The 17,639-nt window shown below is 50.2% G+C and overlaps 2 long non-coding RNA genes across 2 annotated transcripts in view; one reads left to right on the top strand and one right to left on the bottom strand.

Moving 5' to 3' along the window:
* Window positions 1-2,357: 2,357 nt before the first annotated feature.
* On the top strand, window positions 2,358-4,159 carry LOC144334922 (uncharacterized). Its single transcript, XR_013405193.1, has 2 exons — window positions 2,358-2,776; window positions 3,539-4,159. It is a non-coding gene; the product is annotated as an uncharacterized LOC144334922 (long non-coding RNA).
* A 2,766-nt stretch (window positions 4,160-6,925) lies between these two features.
* LOC144334921 (uncharacterized) overlaps window positions 6,926-17,639 on the bottom strand; it is an 86,502-nt gene continuing 75,788 nt past the window's right edge. The window contains exons 6-7 of the long non-coding RNA XR_013405192.1: window positions 8,119-8,222; window positions 6,926-7,416 (exon numbers count right to left, since the gene is read on the bottom strand). This is a non-coding gene — a long non-coding RNA (uncharacterized LOC144334921). The remainder of the gene's footprint in view (window positions 7,417-8,118; window positions 8,223-17,639) is intronic.

Genomic DNA, 17,639 nt, shown 5'->3' on the forward strand with positions numbered 1-17,639 from the left:
CTCCTTTCCCCCACTGGATTCATCAAATCAAACCTCGCTGTCCTTGGCAAATGTACCATTAATTTCCTTTCTGCCCAGTAAAAAAGCACACTTCCAGTTAACATGACACCCCCGCTACGATAGAACAGCCTTAATTCACACATGACGCAGAGGAACAGAGGGAGGGAGGGGTCGAGGACCATCCTGGAATCGGCAGCTGTTTTCTGGGGGAAAGCCTCCGTCCCCCCTGAGCCCGACACTTGTGCCACACTATCCCCATGGTGTCTGAAAGCTCCATGAAGACAGGCTCACTCTGACCCCTTCACACCCACAACGCCAAAGAGGAGCAGGTGTTCAGGAAAAGTCTCCTGCTAGTGCTGAAGACAGGAATGATTCCTCGTGGTGCCCAGAATGTCAGGAGAAAAGGCACCATGTGGACACCTTCCAGGTCTGCTCAGTCTCTGCACAATCACAGACTTGAGACCTGGAGGGCAGACACCTGGCACTGCTGACCACCCCAAGGTCATGGCCTCTGCCCCTTCTCTGCTGCCCATCAGTTCCAAGCTTCTGGCAACACCGCCTGCTGCCCCCACTGCCTCATCGACTCTTCGTGAAAAGCAAATGTTGCCAGGATAGCGTATGAGTACATTTGCCAGGAAAGCAGCTCCGATTGACGCTGAAACCCCCTTCTCACACCCCTGGCAGCTCCCTTGCCCCCGATGTGCACATGCTTGCAGCTCTGACCTTGCTCAGTGTCCACACAGGCTCTGTTCACTGGAGAGCCAAAGGCAGACTCAATGTTGAGTCAGAAATACACAAAGAGGGTGAAGATTACGAACTGCCTGCCCCCCAAAACACAGGTTGAAATCCTCACCCTCAATGTGATGCTGTCAGGAGGTCTTTGGGAGGTGATGAGTTCCCGAGGCTGGAGACCCTTGAATGGGATTTGTGCCTCAGAAAGGGGCCCAGCAAATCCCTCACCCTCCCATTGTGTCAGGGCCAGAGAGCAGGTGTGTGCCAACCAGGAAGGAGCCCACACCAGAATCCACCCGTGCGGCACCCTGATCCTGCCTTGCAGCCGCTAGAACTGTGAGAAACAAATTCCTGTTGTTCATAAGCCGCTCAGTCAATGGTGTTTCGTTACAGCAGCCTGAGCTGCCTGAGATGACGATGCTCACCGCCCTACAGAAACGGCTACTCCCCTCTCCCAGAAAGAGGGGTTTAATTAAAATCCCTGTCTCTCCTCGCGGCCACCACAGATCTCACTCCCCCACCCCAAAAGCCAGCAGTTGCTAGGATTAAAGGAAACAGAGGATTGTTTTAGACCAGCCCCTCCATATCGATCTGAAGCCTATAACTTTGCCCACTTCCACGGTGGCCGTGTCACTGCAGTGCCCATGTCAGCTCTGTGTCTGCACTGGGTCCCAGGCTGTGCACAGACTCTTCTAGCTGCCCATCCAGCACAGCCATTTCCCCTTCTGCTTTGGAGGCTGTCCTTCGATATCGAACTCCCACCTTTCTGCAACCCAAGGCCTTCTGATCCAGACATTCGGGGTGAGCTCAGCCATGTACTGGAGTCCTTGACTCAGGTAACCCAGGCCCAAGGCGTTGGCACCCACGATCTACTGGCTGTGGGGTCTGCACAGCCACTAGCTGTCCCAGCCACTCCAGGGCCTGGGAGGGGAGGCAGAGGAACCTGTGAAGCTGCCAACAGCCATACGGGGACAGGGGCCCCTGGGATGAGGAGGATGCCATGGAAGGAAATTCAGAGAAAGAAAGAGCCCCAAGGCTGGACGGGTCATGCCCAAAGCCTACACTGCTGAATTTTCCAGGTTTCTGAACTCAATCGCTGACCCACACAGCACATGTTTCCTGAGTGCTGACCCCGCGTGCCATTGGATACGGCAATAAAGTAGGACCCCCACCCACCCCTTCCCCGACACATACACAGGCCTGGGCACCCAGTTGGCACCGTGAGCCAGGGAAGGGGGCCATTTCAGACGGACAGTGGGTGCAGCCTTGCCAAAGCCCAGCAGTCACCTGCACTGCCACAGCCAGGCTGAGTCCAGATCAGCCGCACAGAAACCTGACCCTCTCAAGGGCATGCCTGAGCTCATTAGGGACAGACACCGTCTCCTGCTGATCTCCAACACTTTCTCTGCATGTCTAGTTACAAACGGACGACGCAGTCTCGGAAGCACAGCTGTGACTCTGGAGACAGATCCCAGACCTCCCCCTGCTCCTCTCCGTGGTGCCATTGATGGGGAGGGGCCGGCATGGCCGCATACCCACAGCCACCATGCCACGGAGACACGGGCCTTCGACGGTTACTTCTGCCAAGGAACCCTGCTGCGTCTTGGAGCACACCATGGTGGGCGGGAAGCTCCACCCGGAGAAACAGCGATGCTTCTCCCCAGAGCCAACGGAGGGCACTCCCCGCCCTGCATGCAGCAGATTACTTACATTCTGGAAAACATCTGAGTTAGTGGGGAACAGTAAAATGAAAAGGTCACGCTAGAAAGTTTAGAAGGTTGTGTGGAGTCTCAGGAGGTCCAAAGATTTCTGAACCAAGACTGCTGTGGGCAACGAGCTTACAGGGAAAGTTTCCACACGGGCCTTCAACAAGCAACGCTCAGCAGGGAGGAGCCACGTTCTGGGCAGAACCTCAGAACAAGAACATCGCACACCACAAAGTCACATCAGAGCCAACAGCAACTGAAATACAGCGCTCTCCTAAGATGTGTGCGTCACCTGCAGAAAGTCACCACACATTAAGATGGGGGAAGAAAAGGATAAGGTTAGAAACAAATTTGAAATTATTTCTGCATACATAAAATTTCTACATCCACTGGCTTTCTTTCTGGGAGTAACAACTTTTACATGAGATGCACATCCCCGTTGGAAGGAGTTTGGGTTTTCCGTGGGCAGAGTCAAGGGCTCTCCAAGAAATGTGAACCTTTTCTCACTCACTGAGCCGCGTGCCCTGAGGCCGTCCTGGCCTGTCTGAGCCCCTCCCTGGCTCTGCCTCCAGCCAGCTCCTTCCAGCACTCACCCCGCTGCTCCCAGAGCCTGCACTGGCCCAGGATCTCCTCTTCTGCTGCTGTCAATCTTCCACTTTAGGGTAAATAAGTTGGAAACTAGAAAGTTATAAGACCCCTTAGCTTTTTAAAAATTTGTCTTCTCAGAAAACAAAGAATACTAATTCTACTTCCACGGTTTAACATGTTGCCCCCATCTGCATGTTCATGGATATGTGTTTTTCTATATATTTTAATCAGTACTTATAAAAGCATGCACTGTTGGCTATGTTCAGTTCAATTACATTTGATGTAAGAAGTTTTAGTTTCAGTGAATTCAGGCACTCAAAATTTAAGCCCTCTGACATCTATTAATCAAATGGAAAAATGACAGGTAGATATTACAAAAATCAAGAGAAGTGTTTAATATAAATCCTGGACTTTTAGATATTTCCACAAATGTAATGTATACATTAGTACACGACCTTGAGCATTTTCACAACTCTTTGAACTAAAATTCTGCTCTTAACTTTTATTGGTAGATCGACATCCATATGTGATTATAAGCAGCTCAAACATCAGCTCTTAGAAACAACCAGAAATGCTGTGGGCAAATCCCACCGAGCAGCAAATAACGGAACTGCACCCAACAACCCAGGTACCTCCCCTGAGGCATCTGGAACTTGAGGATTACGAGCAGCCTTTGGTTTTTGAGGCACCCGAGAGTGGGGACTCCAACTCCCCAAGTCTAGGAAGGCCTCAGCGATAAGGAAAACTGATCAAAAAGTCATCCCTGCCGGCCCCCTGCCATGGGTTCCCCCCTGCCGGCCCTCAGCCACGTGCTTACAGATCTCACTTCCTCTCTGTCCCGCAAAGCCTGACTCCTGATTCCAGCCCTGCTGCTTACTGGGATGTGGCCATGGACGTCAACTGCACCTGCAAGGGGAGAAGCCTGTCAGGATACAGGATCCTGGCCATCCTGGCAGCGCTCAAGCTGATACTGTAACTTGGTAGCGAGTTACTTAATGCAAAGGTTTAACTTTGAAAAATTTAGATGTGTGTATTCTAACGGAAATTCTGAATGTAGAACACAGGCCACACCCTCACACAGATGTTGTCTGGCCAGCACTCTTTTGTCTTTTCAATAGACATTTTTAAAAGCAGTTTTTGGTTCATAGCAAAATCAAGAGGAAAGTACAGAGAGTCCTCACCTATCTCCTTTCCCAGCACAGGCACAGCCTCCATCATTCTCCTGCCCTCACCAGACCAGCATGTCTCTACGACCGACAGACCCGCATCAACACGGCACCACCACCCACAGTCCACAGCTCACACGAGGACTCGGCCTGCTGCTGCTCACTCTGTGGGTTTCACAGACGTGGAACGGCATGCATCCCCCATGAAAGCCCCACCTGGAGTTGTTTCCCACCTTCCATATCCCCTATGCTCCTTCCATTGATCTCTCCCTTCCCCAGCCCCTGGCAGCCACTGACTGTTTGACTGTCTCCACAGCTTTGCCTTTTCCAGACTGTGCTGTGGTTGGACTCAGACAGCAGGCAGCCTTTCCAGATTGGAGTCTCACTTAGCAACATGCATTTAAGATCCTTCCTTGTCTTCATGGCTTAGGGGTCCAGTTCTTTTTAGTGCTGAATAATATCCCAGTATCTGACATACCACAGTTTATCCATTCACCTGCTGAAGGGCATCTTGGTTGCTTTCTAGTTTTGGCAATTATAAAGCTGCTGTCAACGTCTGTGTGCACATTTCCGCATGGAAGTAAACTTTCAGCTCCTCCGAGTAAACGTCCAGGACTGTGATTGCTCCTGTGGTCGGAGAGCTTAGTTCCACTGAAAACCGCCACACTGCCTCCTACAGCAGCTGCCCCACCTCCCCCAGTGATGAGTGAGGGTCCTGATGCCCACACACCCACCAGCACGCGGCAGTGTCGGAGTTCGGGTTTTGGCCAGGCCGATGGGTGCACAGTGACGCCTCACCCTATGACATAAGACGCGGGTCATGTTTCCACGTGTAGATTTGCCATCTGTGTATCTTCTTTGTTGGGGTATCTGTCCAGGTCTTTGGTCCATTTTTAATCAGGTTGTTCATTTTCTTGTTGAGTTTTGAGAGTTCCTTGCACGGTTTGGATAACAGCCTTTCTCAGATGAGTCTTTTACAGATGCGTTCTCCCCGTCTGTGGCCTGCCCTCTCATGCTCCTGAGACACTATGTTTTATATTTTGAAAAACACTTTAGACAGAAGATGGACCTCCCAGCCCACCACGGTTCTCAGTTTGGCCGTGGTCACCACCCTCCCAGCCCTGGTTCCCACCTTTCCACGATCTGCTGGTCCTATGGGTGTCAACCCATACTAAGTCCCTAACATATCTCCAATGATGGCAACGTCAAAGCCGGCAGTTTGCAGGTAGAAAGGAGCTGATGGAGGCCGGAGCAGAGTGTGAAGGCCAGCGGATTCATCCCTCGGGGACCGGCAGGCCTCATCAGATATCCCCCTGGGTCACCTCCCAAATGAAGTACCTGCTTTGGCCGTGGGCAGGAAGCAGGACCTGGCCCAGATCTCAGCATATTTGACCTGGCACGGCATTTACAGGTGAGCCTCCATAACCGGAAACTCGACTCTCTGGGGAGAATGCATTTTCATTATCAAGGCTTTTAGGCTTTTAATTAAGAAACCAAAGAGCAGTGACTGGAGTGAGGATGCAGGGACTCTGGGTGACCCACACGCTCGTTTCCACCTGGCACGAAGGACCCTGGAGTGAGGGTGCAGTGCCTGTTCTGAGTCACCAGCACACTCATCATTTCTACATAAACAACCCTGTGAGCCTGTCCCAGGACTTTTTAGCCTAGACCTAAAAATTCACAGCTCAGGAAACCTTCATCATTTTAGGAACCTGAGGGGTGGGCCAGGGGGATCTCACAGAGTGAGGTGCTGTCTATGGGGTCAGCAAAGTGCAGCTGGGGCTTCCCGCAAGCACTTCAGGGAGGCCGTGCACTGGCCCGAGGCTGGTTCCGCCTCCTATCCTCGGTTCTCATGCCCAGCCGTGAGGGGAGCCCCCCGCTTCAGGAGCGGTCCCTGGCTCCAGGCCCTAACGTCCATGTCCAGGCCCCTGGTAGGGCAGCTTCTACCCCAGGGAGGCTGGGACTGGAGACAGCCTGGAGCTCTAGGCAATCCTGGCAACCACATGCTTCCCGAAGTGGCTGCAGACAAACTCCTGCTTCCAAAACCTGGCACGGGCTGTGTGAGGCCTGGAACGCGGGAGGCGCGATTACCCTCTCATGGTTATCAAGTCAAGTCATGGTCTCTTAGACCTAAGTGTGACTGGAAGTATACACATTATGGAAGTGTATATAAATGTGAATACAGAAACGCTCATTTTCCTTTTATATACCTTACATATATGTGTATACGTGCATATGTATAAAACATGGAAGAAAAAACCATACTTAAGATTTCAAATCTCAGTCACAAAGATCTCAGAAGCAAATTATTATTCTTAAATTCTAAACAAAGATGTAACATTTTACATTCTTACAAACAAAACGTTCTCTATTAGCATTTTATTTTAAAAACTAAGAATGCATTGCACTCTCTCAATTTCGATTTTTAACTCAGCTCACAAAGGCCCCTGTAGAAAGGCCTCCGTACGGCGGCAAGGATGGCGGTGGTCACACCTGTGGCCATTTATCCTCTCTACATCTAGCTCCTCTCCCTGAGGCAACACACCTCCGAAGTCACAGCCTGGCCTCCCAACTCTCCCCCGTCCCGGGCCTTTTGGCATGTTGCTCTGCTGCACACACCTCAGCAAATACTGCTGATTAGCCAGAATCGCCCAGAAATCTCTTAACCTTGATTCTGGCTGCTTTTGTAATTTGTAATATCTGTACTTCTGGTGTGATTTGAGAAACAACACATTTTAAAATTAGAGAAGATGTGGTTTTTATTCTCTCCTTTCTACTTGCAATCTTGAAAATTCAAGTAGCAGCAAGGGTTTGTTGAAAGTAACTTCCACCAAATAGAACCTATTACAAAGGTACTACAGAGTGCCAAATAACCACATAGATGTAAAATAGACATGCAGACACAGATATAAAATCCAATGGTTAAACCAAATTGAGAAATGCTTGCCAGTTTGATAGGACTTCTAAAACTTGACATAAATGTTGGCTGAGGGATACAAGATGCTATGAGATGAGTGAGATGCTTGGCCTAGAACCACAGGCTCTCTCCTCTTTACAGCAGAAAATCCATAAGGAAGTCAAATCTGAAAGAACCAGGTACCGTTGAACGGCATACTCAGCCATCCTTCCCCATTCCTGGGCCAGCTGCGGTGAGTGCAGCCAGTCGTTCACCAACATCCATCATCCATCCTCCAGGCCATGGCTACACTTTACTCCCAGGCTCCCTGTCATTATGTAGATTAGGTAAATCAGGGCCACTCTCACCTTAAGCCTCCCCCGCCAGCATGGCAATCACCCATTCCCAACCACAGCAAGGACAGCCGTGTCCCTGGGAACGCAAAGCAGGGGTCGGGAAGAAACCTGGATCTCTGAATACCTCATGGAGCAGTCACCAGCCTGGAACATCCTCCCTGACAGGTTTGCAAGACAGAAAAACTCCTTGGTTCCTCAAGCTACAATACTGCAGAGTCTCAGGTCACAGCATCCTTACTTACCCTCGTCAGGAAACGTTCATGCTCATCAAGACATGAGAACAAAACTGCAGTGGCACAGTCACACTCAATGCAGACCACCTGCTGCTCACATTCATCGTATTAACACCAAAAAGCCACCGTGGTGGATATATCCTGGATGTGGACACTCGGCGGCTTTTTGCTGGAGATGTGCTTTGTGCATTTATCGCACAACCATCTTGGCGTCAGGAGGGGCTGTGCAGATGGCAGCTGTGCACGTCACAGGGAGTCTCAACTCGCTGGACTCTCAGCCAGCTCCCACTATCAGTGCCCGCAGAGTCCTCTCCTCCGGGAGCACGTGCTTGGACGCCACAGTGGCCTGTGGATCCACACAACAGCACTGTGTGCCCCAGGAGCTTAGAAAGTACCACTGCATCAATGCCTCCACAGGTGAGGCCGGGGGCAGAAGCCAACCTCAAGCAGTTACGGTCCTCCGTGGGGCTGGCGTCCAGGCAGGAAGGCGGCTCAGCGGCTCTCCTCTCACTGTGGAACTTCCTAGGTCCCCACATGAACAGAACCTAAATAACACGCAACGAACAACAGGAACGAGAACACGACCAGCAGCTTCTGAGATGAGCAAGCTGGGCTGATCGTGAGACACCTGACGGGGACGGTGCCAGAGCCCCTCCCAGTGACCTGTGTGGACAGCGCTGCCAGCATCTCCCTAAAACCAGCCCAAGTCAAGTTAGACTTGAGGCTTTCCAGGACTGGGTAGATCCCTTCAATCCCACAGTCTGAACCTTCCAGGCCGTGTCTCATGGCCCTCATCTCACATATGGGAACCCGGACGCTGCACCATAGACGTGGCCCCAAGCCCTCGTTCCTTCTTCAACACCACACACCAGTACAGTGAACACTTAGGATCTGGGCATTCACCTAAAATACTGCTTAACTAAAACTTCTGATTTAGAACATGTTTAATTCCTACTCACAGAGCTCAAAGTGTTCTGTCCTAGGAGGCGGTAGCTGTAACTAAGCATGAGAGAAGAAGGGATCAGAGTGGTGCCAAGTATTAAATATTCCTCTAAATCTATTCACCAGGTTGCCATGCTATTGTCACCTGCTTCATTTTCTGTCCTTAAAAGACAAAATAGTTACTTTTCAAAATAGACAACCTGTTTTACTGATGCTTAGCTATAAAGTAGCGAGCTACGTATCCAAAAGGGAGATATGGGAAAACAGAAAATGTCCACAAGCGATCGGGGTTGGGGGGCAGTTGCAGCAGCACCTGGCTCTGTTGCGTTGTGAGCCAGCCACGTGGGCTGGACAGCTCACTTAGCCACTGAAATTACATCATCTAAGATTTTGTTTCAGTTACTTTGATGAATTCTCCCTCTTGCTATGAAGAGTAAGGTTTGTTTTTTTTGTTTTTGTTTTTTGACTTGGAGTCTCGCTGTGTCACCCAGTCCAGAGTGCAGTATTACAACCATGGCTCATCGCGGCCTTGACCTTCTGGCTCAAGCAATCCTCCCGCCTCAACCTTCCAAGTAGTTGGGACCCAAAGGCGAGTTTGATTTCTTTGCTAACGAATTCCTAATTCACCTCGCAGTGGGCCTGTCAAGGCCATATGCCCGGACATCCATCTTGCCGACCGTCCATGTGGTCTCTAAGGTGGATGCACTCCGGTTGCCTGGGCTCCTGCACGTGATACTGAGTCTCCAAGTCTGCCGCTGTATAAGGGACTGACAGCCCCAAGCGTCTCGACGCGCCACCTTGAGCCGGGCTTTATTCCACAGGGCGACTCTGCTTCCCGTGATGAGATGCAGCACGTGAGCACAGATCAAAGGGTATCAGCAACTAACCCATTCCCCTGGTACTAAGCAGAGGACCAAGAGTTTAGTTCCTTACTTATTTGCTACGGGCTTGACTCAAAACAGCTTTCTGGAATCCTGGGGACAAACATCTCTAACTGCTGAGAATTCTGGCTTTAGTAACGGAAGAATCACCTAAAGCCCATTTTGTAACTGCTGTTCTTATCAGAATTTGAGGCCAAAGGGAAAAATAAAAGGGGGGCTAAGATCGTGACACCCCAGTTTGCACAAGGCCAACCAGCCTGCTTGAGGGGGTAAAAGGAATAGGATTTTTAAACTGCTGAGTTTTAAAAACATGGCTGTAGGCTGGGCGCACTGGCTCACGTCTATAAGCCCAGCACTTTGGGAGGCCGAGGTGGGAGGATTGCTTGAGGCCAGGAGCTCAAGACTGGCTTGAGTAACACAGCAATACCCTATCTCTTTAAAAAGAAAAAAAAAGGTTATTAAAATAGTAATAAAGGTTAATACAATAAATTACTATGTCAACATGGCACCCCCTGCCGTCAGACGAGGTGCAGTCTCTGTGGCTGTGAGGTCCGGAGAGAAATGTAACCGGCATCATAGGGAAGGTGGACCCCAAAGCCCCACAACATTACTCCTGTACAGTGTGTTAACCAGCATGAAGTCTCCTCCACAATCAGAAGCCTGGTTTAGAGGAACGCTGCCCACTGGACCTGGGTGGACTCCAGATGCCGGCCGACCAGACAGCCCCACACTGGGACCCTGCCGGCAGCCCCGACTGGACAGAATGGCCTCATGAGTGTCCTTTCCTGCCACAGGCTGCAGACCCTGAGCCAGTCCTGGCTGTGACTGAGGCTGCGCATAAACGTCTGCGCCCAACAGCTCACCTTTGTACATGACACGCCCAGTCCACCTCATTTCAAATGTTACACTTGCCCCAAGGCGAACACGGATGTTACAGGTTAACTCACTGCATGTGTGCTAGACTTTCCCTGTAAGTGTTCAGACATTGCACAAACCGGATGAACAAACCCCACTTTCCCTGTAAACGTTCAGACATTCCTTGAGCCCGATGAACAACCCCGGAACGTGTAATGCCGCGGCCTCCTCCCCTCCTGAGGGGCGTGTGCTTACAGCTCCCCCAAGACCACATTTCCCAAAGCACAGAGTGTTACTCTGAAAATAAAACCTCCTTTTTCCTTCCTCTGTACATCTCGTGGTCGTGTTAACAACTATTGCTACAAATGCAGAGAAACGGGGTATCATCCGTGCTGGTCACCGAATTCCTAGCACCAAAGCTTCAAGGCCCCCCAGTCTGAAGGAAGCTTCTATCACCCTAAAGCCAACTCTGGAGACGAAGGCCAAGCTGGGGAAACGCTGTGTCTCTGCAAATCCACGCCACGGGGCCCTCTGCAGTTGTGTGTAAGGAACTCTTGGTCTGTCCTGGGGTTTGGGGAAATCAGGATGCAAGCAGATACCGTACGCTCTGCCACGGGACCGTGAAGTCTGCGGAACCTCAGAGGAACACGGAGACAAATGGCTGCACGACTCCCACAGGCCGAGCCTCGATGGGCGTCCGTGTCAAGAACACAGACACGCCGGGAGGGGCAGCCGATGCAGGCAACGCCTGCAACTCCAGCAAGCAACAGCGTCTGAGTGTGGGGGTCTCTGGCCAGGCTCCACCACAACTGCCATATTCTGTGACAAAATTTTAAAAATAGGTTTTAACTAGTTATAACTCTAACTTGTTTTACACATAAACAGAACACAGGGTACCAACAGGCTCCAAAATACTTTGCCTAGAACCAAGTCTAGAATGCAGATGGATGCTGCTCCGAGTGTGAGGAGTCCCCTTGTAGTGCCATAAATCCTAGATCTAGGTGACTAAGTGCTCTTCCTAAACCAGACGGCACCATGAGGCTCTGAGGGCACCCTCTGTCCCCAGGCCAGTCCATCAGCCCCTGCAGAAGCTTCTAGAGTAAGAGCCTGTGGATTTGTATTGGACGGATGTAAACCAGGCAAAGTCACAGGGGCTCGTCCTGGAAGCCCATCCATTTACCCACTCATGCCGTGGAGAGCCCTGCCCCCAACTCCACACCCGCAATCACGCTCAACCACAAGAACTGGCTTCTAGGCCCTCAAGCTACTCCCTCTCGACCCCGGACAGACGCTTCTCAAACCATGAGGCCCAGAGTAGTCTTAACAGGTGGTCCCAGCAGAACTGGCCACTGCATGAATTGATATTTTGTGTGTGGGGGGGTGGTTGTTCTTCTGTCACTCAGGCACAGTGCACCATAAGTACAGTGGTGCTATCATGGTTCACTGCAGCCTCAACCTGCCAGGCTTGGGTCATCCTCCAGCCTTAGCTTCCCGAATAGCTGGGACCACAGGTGTACATCACCTGTCCTATTTAATTTTTTGTAGAGTCAGGGTCTTGCTATGTTGCCCAGGCTGGTCTTGAATTCCTGGGCTCAAAAGTGAACTGCCCAACTCAGCCTCCCAAGGTGTTGGGATGACAGGTGTGAGCCACTATGCCCAGCCTAGAATTGGTTTTTCTTAAACCTGAGTTTGACACATGAACCCCACTTACATAGATATCAGCACACTCTCACAGCTCGAGAGTTTTCCTGAATCTCAATTCTGTCCGTTCAAGGTCAATATCTAAGAAAGGGTCAGAACTGACCCTCCCTCAGTGAAGCCTAAGAGCAAATACAGCAGCATCTCAGTGTATGAGGAGACAAAGTAAGAAGGGTGGAAAATACACACTGAAATTCTAGTGCTAGAATCATAATCACCAACACTTTAAGAGGGAATCTGCTTTCCAAAATATGTAGCTGCTGGATTAATTTCAAAGTCACCAGATTCCACAGGCAGTAGCTCACAGGGGCACAGCTTTCTAAGGCCGCACAGCCCGGGACAGCGTAACAGCCTCAGGGCAAAGCAAACTAAACAAAGGCTTGGTTCTCTCAAGGACGAAGGTGCTCAAGTGTTTCCAAATAGATTCTTCTAAGTAAGTTAGATGCCTCCTACAACACTGTTTAGAGTGCCAGTGTATTCAGAAACATGAAGTTGAAACTACATCTCAGGATCCCAAAATCACTACGCTAAAGGGACGTCAAGGTGAGGAAGAGCTTAGACCAAACCTGCCTCCCATGCTCTTCCTAACAGAGACAGCTACTGGGGGTGGGGGGAAAAAGCCACGTACCTCCCTCACAACCGATCCACAAGGAAATTCCTCATGGACAGTGTACAGAACTCAAAGTCCCCATCTGCACACGGAGATAAATGCGGATCTAACTGCCTCCTCTGGAAAGATGCACCAGAAATGCATTTGTCTGATCTACCTGTGACCTGGAAATCCCTCCCCGCTTCGAGCCGTCCATCCTTCCTAGACTGAACCAACGTACGTCTCACATGTATTGATGTCTCACGTCTCCCTAAAATGTGTAAGACCAAGTTGTGCCCCAAACACCTTGGACACATGTCCAGGACCTCCTGAGGCTGCCGCAGTGTGTCCTCAACCCCTCCTAAGGCTGTGTCTATAACCTTGGGAAAATGAACTCTATGGACCGAGGAGTGTCGCAGAGATCCTTCTGGTTTACAGGAAGCATTCTCTCCTGCGAGTATATCAATGAAATCATGTGGAATTACAAAATGCCACTTTAGTAAAAGCCAAGGAATTAGGGTTCTATGTGCTTCAAAAAAAAAAAGTAACGTTCTATTTGTCAATGGACCATGAAGCCCACACCCCCTTTTGCAGTGAAGATGTCAAATGGGACGAGAGGCCCCTCCTGAGGATGCTACCCTCTGACCCCACTTCCCAGAGTCCAGTTTCCTGCTGCTCAGGGAACAGCAACCCCAGCTTCACGGGGCTCAGGCCTCCAAACCCAACTCCCACCCATGCTGGAGAATCACCCCAGGGACTAGCTAAGTGGCAGGTGCAACTCTCACCTCACCCCCTTAAAGGGGAAAAGGCACCTTCCCGCTCCTCTTCCTGCTGGTGGGAACAGGGGCAGGAGCTGGAGGATCAGGAGTCGGGCAGCAGAACGGAAGCAGCCTGGGTCCCTGCTAGTCAGAGTTGGCAAATGCCAACCATCCCCGACATTCACTTTGCAAATAAATCCTTCTCTTTTGTCAGGTCCCTGGTTATAAGTTTGCACCCGTAACTTAAAAAGAAAAAAAAAACTCAGATTAAAAAATCGGTGTTTGGCTGACAATATTTCAATTATCTTGGGGCCTTGGGTCAAATGATGGCAAAACAGGAAACTGAACGCTGTTATTCAGGAAACTACCTTCCAGCGCCGTCTACCCTCCCAGGCTGTCACCTTATGGTTGTTTGTCTGCTAGATGATTAACAATAACTGTTCTGAAAAACTAGGTGTACAGAACAGACAAGAAGTCAGCTCGGGTTGAGGGGAAGCAGGATAAGACCCCCTTCCCCGCAGGATGGTGGAAGAGGAGGAACCTTCAGCACCTGGGTTTTCAGGATGCTGGATCTCTGAGAGCATTTCTCACAGCTCAAGTACAGCCAGACCCTCCTCTGACACAGCCTGTTCAGGCGAAGGTGGGCACCTGCCCTAGAGACCCACAGCCCTGTGCGGGGCTCAGCTGGAGCTGAACTTGCCTCCCTTGGTAAGAGTCAGGGCCAGGGGTGGGGAGAGGAGAGAAGCAGCAGGCCTGAGGGCCACTGTGGAAACTCCATGCCGCGCTAACTCTCGTCTGATGTGCTCCGGCCAAAGCCACGCTTCTCGGAGGGAGTTTCCCTTCACACATCCGGAAATCACCAACACATAGTCTCCCCACAGAACAAATCCTTCCCTAGGAGGCAGACGCTTGGCTGTAACACGGGGTAATGAGGGGCGCGCCTTCGTGCCCACTCTGTAGTGTTTCCTGTTACCTATTTTACCTTAAGCTACAAATGATTCCCGTTTACACGGGACACAGTGACACAGACAGCAAAACACATGAGATTCAGTGTGGTCCCACACCCGTCACTGCTGACCTCAAGTGCTTTGTTCGTTTTGCTTCTAGAGTTTGTACTCTCTCCCGGGGTTCCAGGCCTGTGGATTCAACCAACCATAGATCAACATATTTTTAAATGTGTTTGTACTAAGCATTCAGACTTTATTATTCATTAAACAACTACTCGCATGGTATGTCCATGGTATAGCTGTTACGAGCAACCCTGACATGACTGTCTGCAGGAGGATGTGCATATGTCATATGCAAACACGATGCCATTTTATTGCAGGGACCTGAGTGCCCACAGACCTTGGATTCCATAGGCAGTCCTGCAGCCCACCCCCATGGGCACTGTGGAATGGCTATAATAGAAAATACGGAGGTTTTAAACAGTTATGTACTAAATCTAATCTTTTGTTAAGAAATTAACGTGTATCACTTGTATTATTTGGAAGTCCTTCCTGGCCCAGAGACTTGACATGTTCTTATCTTTTTGTCCACGGATCTAGCCATTCCAGTAAGCTTGTTGAACACAAATCAATTTTACAATTAAATTCTTACAAGAATCACACTCAATCTGTAAGCTGCTTTGGTTTTTAAAGTGAAATAAGCAATAGTTTTGCCAACCTGCTATATCATAGAATAACAGGATAAAGCAGCCCCATGACATGCAAAAACATGGGGTTCAAAGCTAACCAGTATAAAACACGTTACAAACCCCTAAATATGAAAACGTTTTACAGCAAAACAGATATTCCAGAAAAAAACAAGATGTTCAAAAAAGCCCTTTGCAGAAAAGCACTTTCCCCTTTATTTTTCACACGGTTTCCTGAAGCTTGTGTTTGGTGATGACCATGAACCAGAAGTAGCGTCCGCTGCAACTACTGTTACGGCAACACAGAATATTAAGGCAAAAAAAAAAAAAAAAAAAAAAGGCCGGGCGCGGTGGCTCAAGCCTGTAATCCCAGCACTTTGGGAGGCCAAGACGGGCGGATCACGAGGTCAGGAGATCGAGACCATCCTGGCTAACACGGTGAAACCCCATCTCTACTAAAAAAATACAAAAAAAAAAAAAAAAAAAAACTAACCGGGCGAGATGGCGGGCGCCTGTAGTCCCAGCTACTCGGGAGGCTGAGGCAGGAGAATGGCGTAAACCCAGGAGGCGGAGCTTGCAGTGAGCTGAGATCCGGCCACTGCACCCCAGCCTGGGCGACAGAGCGAGACTCCCTCTCAAAAAAAAAAAAAAAAGGACACAGCATATTTCCTATTGATGAGAACAGGTAGAGTGTTATAAAATGAGTGTGGCCTAAAGTCAACAAATGTTCAAATTCTAGGTCTCCCGCAGACACTAGACGGTAACCGCCAAAGCTTATGTACCTGGCAACGTTCAAGGAGACCAAGTTCAGAGCTGTCACAATGCAGCACCATCCTCACGCGATTATCTCAGGCAGGTTTGAGGGCAAGTGCCCCCGTCACAGTGGGAAAGCTGCCCAGCCCAGCACTTCCTGAGATCACAGACCTTCGCCTTCCCACGTCTTCAATAGTTCCTTTAGACCGGGAACCAGACAACAAAACCTAAAACACTTCCTCAAATCTCAAGACAGTCTTTAGAGCTCTTTTCCTTGCCCCTTCTCTTACTGAAAAAGCCTATTTTGTAAGCAACCTGTAGTGCTTCCCAGAGCTGGGGCGGGAGGAGAGCTGGTGTTGGGTAGACCGAGTTTCAAGCGTGGGGAGACCAGGAAGTTCTGGAGATGGATGCCGGTGATCGTGGCACCACAGTGTGAACACACTTAATGCCACAAAACCATACACTTAAAAATAGAGTGCTGTGTAAGTTTACCACAATCAAAAAACTGAGAAAAGTCATCTATAATTACTGTCTCCAATATCTTCCATCCTGTAAGTTACATTTGCTTTCGGCAATCCTCAGAGCAATCATGAAAAACTAATACCCTGTCGTCTCTGAAACGCAAAGTCGTTCAAGGGCTTTGGTTATAGGAAAGTAGCTGGAAAGCAAAGCGTCCGTTAGGCACAGCAGCCGTGATAGGACAAACACACGGTAGGAAGGTGGTGGTCATGCTACACACAGATGGGAAGGGTGTGGGGAGCCACAACACCTGATTCTTGGGAGGCACCTGGGCAGGAGCTGAGAATGTACCAAACACGTTCGATCATGCAATATTCACGGACCCCGAGTCCATCCACCACCGCTGACATCCACTGTGGCTGGGGTGTCCTCCCAGCCTGTGATGGCTCGCTCCTTCGGTTAACTGCCTTGAATCTACTGGTTCCTCTCCTCATGGGCCTCTTTCCTGTCGTCTTCCTGTCATTTTTCTGTCAGCAAACACATTTCTTGTCATTTTCCTGAACTGACATGACATTTCCTGTCATTTTCCTGAACTGACATGACATTTCCTGTCATTTTCCTGAACTGACATGTCATTTCCCGTCATTTTCCTGTCAGCAAGCACATGCGTCCAGCCTGACCTTGCTGATGTGCTCCAGCGGCCCTGGACTCGAGCCGCACCGTTCCATCAGTGTGGCATTCGCGAGTTACCTCCTGGGAAATGCCAGGTGATGGTAACATCAACCAGGAGGCACAGCTGAGAAGCAGAACGCATGGTGCGGTGCCCAGAACGTCACGTCCTTGAACAGACGCTCCGTATCTTCTCCTCTCCTGCCAGAGCTTCGCTGTAGGAAGGCGGCCATTCCTCCAGTGCTGCTACTTCCAACACCGGGGAAAGCAAGCTTCAGAAATGAACGGTGTCAAAGAGGGAGGACCCACCAGCAGGGCTACCGGCAGCCAGACAACCGCAGCCCCAGCATTCCCCAGCCACCATGACTGACAGCCCAGGCTCCAGAAATGCACGGCTTCAACCTTAGGAGTAAAAACCCTCCCAATCCAACTATTATTTTCAACAATGGGATTGAGGAATGAGGTGTTCTAACCCTGCCTCTCTCGACAGCACAGATCATCAGATCCCAGTTCTTATAGGATTGGGGAGTGGGGTGGGGTGGGGTGGTTCCTAACCCTGCCCGCCTTCATAGAAAAGAACTTGGATATGATGACCTGTGCTAGATTAGCACTTTGCTTCTGCCACATGCAGTCATCCTCAGCACCAGGAAAAGTCAGAATCGTTGAGTGATGACACCAATACCAACACACGCCGTTCTGCGGCTCTGGTAACTGGCTGCACAGAT

The sequence above is a fragment of the Macaca mulatta genome, chromosome 15 (genome assembly GCF_049350105.2).
Source record: "Macaca mulatta isolate MMU2019108-1 chromosome 15, T2T-MMU8v2.0, whole genome shotgun sequence".
Lineage (NCBI taxonomy): Eukaryota > Metazoa > Chordata > Mammalia > Primates > Cercopithecidae > Macaca > Macaca mulatta.